Below are 10,209 nucleotides of genomic sequence, written 5' to 3' on the forward strand. Positions count from 1 at the left end.
GACGAACTTCTGGGCTGGTATTTGGGAGACCCCAGTAGAACATCGCGACGGGCAAATGTGGTTAAGACGGGAGGAGGAGAGTTGTGGTGAAATTGGAGAGATGCCAGCTATCATCGTCGGAGAGAACGATGTCCGCGAAGCCTCGCGGTACCTGAGGAACTGGGCAGCACCGGGCCCCGATGGTGTCCAGAACTTTTGGCACAAGAAGCTGACCGTCGCACATCCAAAGATAGCTGAGTGCTTCAACAAGGTGCTACGTGACCCACACAACCTTCCTGAATTCGCCACCCGTGGCGTCACCTTCCTCCTCCCGAAAGACAGCAACACATTGAACCCATCAAAGTACAGACCGATAACGTGCCTATCGAGTCTGTACAAAATACTGAGCAGCATAATTACCGCCAAAGTTTCTGCTCACTGCGAACAGCATCACATCATCGCAGAAGAGCAGAAAGGATGCAGGAAAAATACGCATGGCTGCAAAGACCAGGCCATCATCGACGCAGCCATAGTCGGCCAGGCGGTATATAACCAGCGGAACCTAAGTATGGCCTACATCGATTACAGGAAGGCTTATGACTCCATACCTCACTCGTTTCTCGTCCGGGTATTGGGGCTATACAAGATTGATCCCGTCGTCGTTAGGTTCCTGCAGCATGCGATGAGGCAGTGGAGCACGTCTCTGCACCTCAGTGATGGGGAAAATGTGTTGCAGTCTAGAACGCTGCAGATAAAGAGGGGGATATTCCAAGGCGACTCTTTCAGCCCGCTTTGGTTTTGTCTGGCACTGAACCCCCTCAGTAGGACGCTCAATAGAAACGGTCATGGCTATAAAATAAGGTATGGCGACGGCGCCCACGAAGAAGTGACCCATACCTTCTACATGGATGATCTCAAGGTCTACGCTGATTCACGTCAGCGTCTAGGTGTAGCTATCCGGGTTGTCGAAGACATAAGCAGGGACATCTGCATGGAGTTCGGCCTCGACAAGTGCCGCTGTGTCCATCTGCTGAAAGGGCAGCTTACCGAATCCGGAGGTTACGAGGTCTATGACGGCGAGTTCATAAGAGACATGGTTCGTGGCGAATCCTATAAATATCTTGGATTCCGACAGCTCACCGGGATTCGCCACTCCGACATCAAGACGGAGCTGCGAGACAAGTTCTTGAGTCGAGTGAACTGTGTCCTGAGGACTTTCCTCAACGCGGGGAACAAGGTACGCGCGATCAACACATTCGCGGTTCCCCTGCTGACCTTCAGTTTTGGTGTAGTCAAATGGAGCAAAACTGACCTAGAGGACCTTGAGAGGAGGATGAGGAAAGCATTCAAAGAGGCCGGAATGCACCATCCTCAATCGGCACTGGAGAGAGTTTCACTGCCACGCAAAGAAGGGGGACTTGGAATAGTCGACATATCTGCACTGTGTGTTGCCCAGGTACGACAACTGCGCGAGTACTTCGCAGAACGCGCCAACCAAAACGCGCTATACCGGGCTGTCTGCGCCGCCGACAGAGGATACAGCGCTCTGCACTTGGCGCAAGCGGAGTACCAACTCAACTGCAATCTGCAGACAGTGGAGGAGAAGATTGCAGCTTGGAAGCAGAAGGCAGTGCATGGTGCCCACCCCCATCAACTGGACCGGCCACACGTCGACAAGGCCGCATCTAATCTGTGGCTAACGCGTGGTGAACTCTCTTCAGTAGTAGAAGCCGACATGATAGCCATCCAGGACAGGATAATGCCGACGAGAAACTGCAGGCGGTACGTCTGGCATCAAGACGTTGATGACATTTGCCGGATGTGCCATCAACCAGGTGAAAACATAGAGCACATTATGGGAGGCTGTCCCGTTTTGGCCAACGCAGCCTACACCGAGCGCCACAACAACGTGGCCCGTATTGTTCATCGACAACTGGCGCTCCAATGTGCTCTACTGGAAGACAACGTACCAAACTACCGGTACCTGCCTGCACCTGTCCTGGAAAATGACCGTTTCAAGCTGTACTGGGATCGCACTGTTCTGACCGACCTCTCGATCCACCACAACCGCCCAGATATAATGGTTTACGACAAGAGCGACCGCAAAGTCACCATCATCGATGTCGCTATTCCACTGAACCAGAATCTGGAGGAGACCCACGGTCGCAAAATCTGCAAGTACCGACCATTGGCCGTGGAGCTCAAGGAACTGTGGGGGCTAAGGGAGGTCCCAAGAATTGTTCCAGTCGTTCTCTCTGGAACTGGAATTATCCCGAAGACACTTCTGGAAGCGCTAAAGGTGTTGAACATGGAGAAGGAATTGGCCGGCATCCAAAAGTCGGTCATCCTTAGCACCTGCGCGATTGTCCGACAATTCCTCGGTCAGGACTAAAACAGCACGAGCATGCAGATACGTGCATTCCGCAGAGCCTAGTCCCCCTTTGGCATTCAGTAGCCCGGGGGCAGGTGAAAATTCTGGCTAGGTTCGCCTAGTTAAGAAGTGAGATAAGTCTGCCAAAAAAAAAAAAAAAAACCATTTCGGTAGGACTCATAGTTTTTGAGATACAAATTATCAGAGATTTCTCGTACTAAAATCGATACGCCCTTTCCAAAAGTTACACTTGAGTCAAAAAATTCCCAAATGCTGTGGAAAACTCATATTTCCTCCAACCCAAACGGAATACAAACTTTCGTTCGAATCAAAAATAGAAGTTTTTAAAATGTGCATTTTTAGTTCTATTTCATTTGGAATTGCACTTATACGATGTCGCCCAAAATGGCACTACTGGAATTAAACCCAAGATGCTGGAATTGACAGTATGTGGAATTGCGGGACGACAGGGTTCAGATTTTTTCATCAAATGCAGGGAATATTTTTGCACCCCGGTATGTGTTTTCTACTACTACAAAAGCGGGTACGAACGCAATGCTTTGGTTCGGTTATTCAAGATGACATTGAAAGATATGTCCCCTTATCTTCAGCTAGAGATGGGCAAAACGGTTCATTTCAGTGAGCGGCTCAGAGCCGTGCGCTCAATGAAAAGAGCCGGTTCATTTGAGCGGCTCGACGGCTCTTTTCAAGAACTGGTTTATTCGGATATGTGAAGAATGGAAGACGTAAAAAATAAGGTTCAAAACAATAATCAGTGCAGAGAAAAGTAAAAATATTACTTTACTAAAAGTTTTCTCTTATATATTCCCATCACAATTATCTTCTTTTTTTTTATAAACATTATCTTTTCAATGTTATCTGATGAAAGTCTACTACATCTTTCACAGCAAACTTGTCCTGCTTTCGGAAAAACTTACTCATGGTACATATTACTGAAGTCGCCGGAATACATAATATTTTCAAAAAAAAAAAAGATAGAGCCACGGAGCGACAGATTTCCTTTCATTCCACCAAAACGAAGAATCGCTTAGTCTCAGCAAATGTGGTTCCGCTAAATGTTTATCTACAATAGATGTTGCAGCAGCTTGTGGATCATGTGAGGATCGAAGATTACCAACCAATGCATCAAACTCCTCCCATACAGATGACAGCGCTTCATCACCAAAGATTTGTGGTAGTTTCGTAGGTGTGTATTCTATGAATGTCATTTTTAGCATTCTTATCAACGACTGGTGTGCATAGTTGTACTTTTTGTTATATCCAAAACCTTGCTGCTTGAAGCGAGGATCTAGCAGTACTTTTTAGGCTACCAATTCGTCTGACTCAAGATTTGTAGATCGCTTTACCAGCTCCGAAATTAATTCATACAGAGTTTTTTTTTATAATCCCTAACGTTTTTAAATATTTCGAATGGAATGTTTTCATGATTAACTGTATTATATTAGTCAAATCATTTCATTCGATACCCATATGTGGGTTGGATTTATCATAAATAACTGTGATTTACTAGTCAAGCCCGTTCATCTGATACCCATATGATGGGGTTTTCAGAAGAAATGTAGTCTGTCATTTCGTAACGGTCGCCATTTTGGGTTTACATTGTTCATGAATAATTGTGTTCTACTAGTCAAGTCCTTTCATTTGATACCCATATTATGAGGTTTTGGCAAAATATGTAGTCTGCCATTTTATAATGGCCTCCATCTTGGATTTCCATTTTACATAAATAACTGTGTCCTACTAGTCAAGTACTTTCATTAGATACCCATATTGTTTTGCAAAAAATACATATTTCGCCATTTTGGGGTGGCGGCCATTTTTGATTTTCATTTTTCATAAATAACTGTGATCTACTAGTCAAGTCCTTTCATTTGATACCCATATTGATGGGGCTTCGACGAAATTAGTTGTCTGCCATTTTGTAACGGTCGCCATCTTGGATTTACATTTTACATAAATAACTATGTTCTACTAGTCAAGTCCTTTCATTAGATACCCATATTGACGGGGATTTAAAAAAATACATATTTCGCCATTTTGGGGTGGCGGCCATTTTGGATTTGCATTTTTCATAAATAACTGTGATCTACTAGGCAAGCCCTTTCATTTGATACCCATATTGATGGGGTTTTGACGAAATTAGTAATCTGTCATTTTATAATGGCCGCCATCTTCAATTTCCATTTCATATAAATAACTGTGTCCTACTAGTCAAGCACTTTTATTAGATACCCATATTGAGGGGGTTTTGAAAAAAATACATATTTCGCCAGTTTGGGGTGGCGGCCATTTTGGATTTTCATTTTTCATAAATAACTGTATTCTACTAGTCAAGCTTTTTCATTTGATACCCATATTGATGAGGTTTTGACGAAATTAGTTGTCTGCCATTTTGTAACGGCCGCCATCTTGGATTTCCATTTTAGATAAATAACTATGTTCTACTAGTCCTTTCATTAGATACCCATATTTATGGGGTTTCGAGAAAATATGTGATCCGCCAAAATTTACAAACATACAAACAGTTAAATGAAACCGCTTAAGGTGAAGGTGGAAGCTAGCCATTGTAGTAGTATAGGTAAACCCACGTGTAAAAATGGGGTAATAGTGTTTGTGAGAGAAGAGCAAAGCACACGTAAATAGATCAATCCACTTATCAGACTGTGTGGCGCATCATTGACACGAGTCTTGAATACATTTGATGAAAAAATAACAATTCAATACTAAAGTAGAATGTATGAACGATATGTTCCGATGAACAATTGCAAACATAAATATATATAGAAGGTGCATTTGCATATGAAGTAAAATTCTGATTATACGGGAGCGTAACATGAGCAAATTTATAACACATACGAATTGGGGCTCTTTTGGTATTGTTTTCACATATTCACTTTGGAGAGCCATGACCCCTCTCTTCGTTGGCCGTGGCATTTTAATTGAATGTAATACCTTTCCGTTTACTGCTTTTGAAAGCATAGGCAGCCGTGGCAGTGTTCCGAGCTCTGCAATACACTTTTCTTACCCAATGTTAAAGTTTCTAAAACTTACATTATGGACCCATTAAACGTAAAAAAAAATTGTATTGATATCAACACAATTTTATTCTATTGATTTTCATGACATGAAACGCTATGACTCAGAAATTACATTTTATTGAGTGGTTTCTATAGCAATTTCGCTGATGTTGTCTGGCATCAGTGTCGAAAAAATAACGATGCTTTCACCAACACAAACAAAACCATTGCCGAAGATTGAAAAATGAAAATTTAACTTTCAGAGCACTTGCTCGAATTTTCCGACGTTTTTCACTATACAGTGCGACAGCAGATGAAAATTTAATATCTTGTGAGTAATCGATTAGAGTTTGGTTGATATTATTTGATAGGAAGTGTGCGAAAATGATAATTTTCTTCACACTGTTTCGCAAAATTATTGATTTTCTGGCGAGGGGTGAGGGAGGGAGATGAAAGAAATGAGCGCCATTGTGGCAGCCATTTGTGGCTAGCTTCCACCTTCACCTTAAAAGCAGCATGGGAAACATATATTTCTTCCGCACTGCCGCAAGCCACGGTTCGTCAGAACGAGCGTACGATTCACGATTCTTTATCAATAAGCCGGCTCTTAAAAGAAACACGGTTCTTTTATGAGCCGCGGTTCTCAAATGAACGGCTCTTAAATGAACCGCGTTTCAAAACGAGCCACGGCACATAAAAGAACCGTGGGTCTTTTTTGAACCGTGGTTCATTCAAGAGCCGTTCATTTGAGAGCCGCGGCTCATTTTTAAAGAACCGTGGATCGTACTTTCTGACGTACCGGCTCAAATGAGCAGCTCGTGAGCGCTCGCCCACCTCTATCTTCAGCTCACTGAACTTCTACGCGTACCGTTTTATGATTAAGGCAGTACTCTAGTCTAGAAATTTGAAAAAAAAAATATTTTTTTTCCCTCATACTTCTGTAGTTTATGTTTTCTAGAATATACCCCAGAAAGGACATATTGAAAATCCTAACCATTTTAGTGATCTAACCTGGTTCGGCCGTAACAATGAACTTCGAACGCGTTTTTCTCGAAACTAGTTTTTTTCAAACTGGCGTACACGATAACTCAAGTTCTACTGAACCGATTCATGTCGAAATTATATGAATACAAACTGCATGCATCTCTCTATCGTATGAACCTCTAAAAATGATTTTTTTTAAATTTTACTTTTTAAAAAAAATGAGAAACGTAAGAAAAAACGTTTCAAACCGCATTTCGTTTTTCAAACGGCTGCCATTCTGTCACAAGATGTTTTTGACTTGTCCGAGGTTCATGCGATAGCGGCATCTTTACTGATTCAGAGTCAGTTCTATTTCTGTGTTTCAGATAACCAGGAGGGCTGGAATCGTGTACGCCATGGCACAACTTTTTTTTAACCCTTCATCAGCTCTTAACTATTTTAGTTATGAATATTTTTTTCCGTTCGATTTTTGTTTCATTGTTAAAAGAAAGATGAACAAATAATGACATAATGGATAGTAAAAATATTCTTTGTTTTATTTTTACGGAGACCGAAAAAACGTTCGGAATTCGTGTCTCTACACTAGAATACCCCCTCAGGCAAAATGTTGATAAGCATTTGCTGCGATAACGTCGATTGATTCAACAATATGCGTTCGATGTGCATGTCAAAATCCAAGCTGGGGGCCTCAAACTCATTAAATTAAGCAAATTCGTAGTTCGTACACTTGAATGATGCAATAATCTCTGTAAAATACAATGATCGTTTGACAATTCTTCCGTTCACATATTTTGGAAGTTCTAGGCATCATACGAAACGTAAAAGGATAACGGACGGTCAGACTTATTTATTAAATTTACTTGTAACGAAGAACGTAATCTATCACAATGCATGGATTGACCTTACATGGCATTTGTTCAAACTCTTTACCTGCAAAGCAAACACGTTGAATTCAATTGAATTCGGAATTTGTTTCATTCAACCAATATAAACAGATGATTACTAAGCCAACGGTAGTCCTACGTCAACCTTTCGGTCATATCATAGATATAATCCACTCATTTTTGTTTGATTCAGGATAATATTTCAATCAACGCAAAACGGTAAATATATGTAAAAATATTTGTCCAAAATCTGAAAAAAATCTGTTCGCATATAAATACGAAAACAAAGTAAAATCAGTGTTTTATCGGAGTTGTGAACGAAAATTGAGCACCCCTATCCACAGTAGCATGATTTTTATAGTTTTGATAATTGGATGCTGTACTTTTGTTATTTTCCTTTCCTTCTGTTTATTTTGGGGTATTTGGTGAGCAGCTTTGAGGATAATCCGTCAAACAAAAAGAAATTCTTTCTCTACCCATCCATAATGTATTGTATCAATCGATTCTCGCGTAGCAACACTAGTTTTATCTTAATTCATCACTTAGATGATCCTACGCGGGTTCCAATCAGGTAGTCCAATGTCCATGTGTAAACCACTATACTAACTGTTCGGTATCGGGTCTCGTACTCTCTCACTATCGCATACGCAGTCGATTTACAAGGCGATGTGATCGCTAATGATCAGAAAGCACCGAATATGTTGTCCTATACATAAAACGGTGTCACAAACACGTGTTAAAATACCGGTACCGGCACCCAATATCACACCATGGTATGGATCTCGAATTCCTAGAAACGCATAGCGTTTCCTCAATAGGTATCGCCAATTGTCTTCTAAAACACCAGATCACCGCACTATAGAACTATATCCCGAAAAAAACATCCAACACGTGGATACTCACTAGCGATTGGAAGGAACTAGAACAAAACAATTCTACACGGATTAGACACACGGCATTAAATTTTGCGGGAACCACTCCAAAAACGTACGACAATCCATGTGCCCGATTGCGCTGATATTAGTTTTGCATAGACGGAAATATTTTCCACTAACCGAGGTAGAGAGTATTGTACTCGATCTGGGTAGGGATTGAGGAATTTGTATATCCATGCATCTTCCATTGGGTTGCATTTTTCGAGAGCGTTCGGTTCGTTTGTGTTTCATAATGAACACAGATGCGTCAACTTCCCCGAATCCCGGAAAATTTCCACTGTTTTCAATTTGTACAGGATCTGCTTGCGCAGAGAAGATCGAATTTCGCTGTGTGCCGTTTTGCATTTCTTGGAAGTCGTCATCCAGATGCGTCAAAGATACTTGACATACAACACTTCCACGCCATGATTTCAACAATTTGATGTATAGACAATTTGAAAAAAAAAGACTTTCTGTATAATGTTTATCAATATATCCATGTCAGAGCTCAAAACATTTCGCGGAACAGTGCAGAATCAGTTAAAATATTTCCTAGTCGAACTTCAGATTTTTTTTCAAAATACGCACCAAAAAAATACGTGCCAATCAATCTGGGGGGATCAGCACTATCAATTGTCTCAATCTTCACGGAATATGATCTCAATCATTTATCTCCAATTCTTCAGATTACGAACTGCTCTCAAACCGCTTCCAGTTGGCCAAACCATTTCGCCTCCATATGACATTTTTCCGGGATACTTTTTAATTGGGGCGACTGTCCGAGGTTGTTGTAACATATGAGTGCTGCCACTAGCGACCTTCAACCTGGCGATGGAGTTTTAATTGCAACAAAATTATTTTTGAATCTTAACTCGGTAGCACTGGAGAACAGGCACAATCTCGGGCATCCCGTCGTTTGCTTGAAGCTTTTGAGGTCGATTCGCAACAGTCGTTGTATTCCTCAAAGCTCAATTTGCTCAAAGATTGAGCTCAAAGTTGGACACAATATACAATCCACTTCAAGGAGTGTTGTTATGGCATAAAAATTGAAAAATTGGAGGAAAAATGATTTTATATATAACCGGAGTGCGTTTCTGAAATTGAGCTTCTAATGAAAATCGACTATTCAGTAATGAATATGTGTTCTATGTGAAGGAAGCATCTTTTTTCCACGTGTTTGACAAAATCATGAACTGAACTCGTGTTTCGAAGTGATTTCAAATTTATCGATTTCCCTTATCTATCTTAACCATGCAACCACAATTTGCCACAGCAAAGCGTGGCAGGGTACAGCTAGTTTTTATATATAAAAGAAGGATTTTCACGTACGTGTAAATTAACATCACAGTGCTCCCGTGGCCGAGTGGTTAGCGTCAAACCTAACATGCCGGGGGTTCGGGTTCGATTCCCGTTCTGGTCGGGGAAATTTTTCTTCAAAGAAATTTCCTCTGACTTGCACTGTGGTCACGCGTATTCTAGAGCTTGCCACTCAGAATGCATTCAAGGCGTGTTATTTGGCATAGAAATCTCAACTAAGTACTAATGAAAATGACGCAAGTAATACTACGTTGAGACGGCGGAGTTCCTCTAGGAACGTTAGTGCCATATAAGAAGAAGAAGAAGAAGAAGAAGAAGAAATTAACATCACAGCAAAACGGCTGATCATATCAGCGCGTTCAATATATTTTTTGAGTTAGTTTTAACCCAAATTAGAATAATAGAGTACTTTGGAAAATATTTGAAATGATTAGAATGATATATAAAACAAGGATTTCCAAAATAAAAAGAGGTAATTCGAAAATAAGGGGTACGCATATGTATGTTTCGCTGTGAAAATCATCATTTAGATCAATTTTACAGATCTGAACGATGACATACAAACTCTCTTGAAATATATTAGTTAATTTTACCAATCAAAATATTCTCTAGAAATAAATGATATGGCAGAACAACGTTGGCCGGGTCAGCTAGTTATATATAAAACGTTGTTGAAAATTCAAATTTTGATTTTCTTATTTTTATTCACATTTTTCATATTG

The 10,209-nt window shown here is 40.8% G+C and overlaps 1 protein-coding gene across 2 annotated transcripts in view; it reads right to left on the minus strand.

The window, feature by feature from the left end:
- The window catches only part of LOC129761869 (amidophosphoribosyltransferase-like), a 32,095-nt gene extending 23,797 nt beyond the window's left edge, over positions 1 to 8,298 (minus strand). Inside the window, exon 1 of one of the 2 annotated variants that reach the window (XM_055759690.1) lies at positions 8,160 to 8,298. The gene's annotated coding sequence lies outside the window, so the exon portion shown is untranslated. Of the gene's footprint in view, positions 1 to 7,863; positions 8,064 to 8,159 lie in introns of those variants that run through there. The other variant, XM_055759691.1, reaches the window with a different exon arrangement.
- Positions 8,299 to 10,209: the final 1,911 nt, after the last annotated feature.

Source organism: Toxorhynchites rutilus, chromosome 1, assembly GCF_029784135.1.
Source record: "Toxorhynchites rutilus septentrionalis strain SRP chromosome 1, ASM2978413v1, whole genome shotgun sequence".
In the NCBI taxonomy this organism is placed as follows: Eukaryota; Metazoa; Arthropoda; class Insecta; order Diptera; family Culicidae; genus Toxorhynchites; species Toxorhynchites rutilus.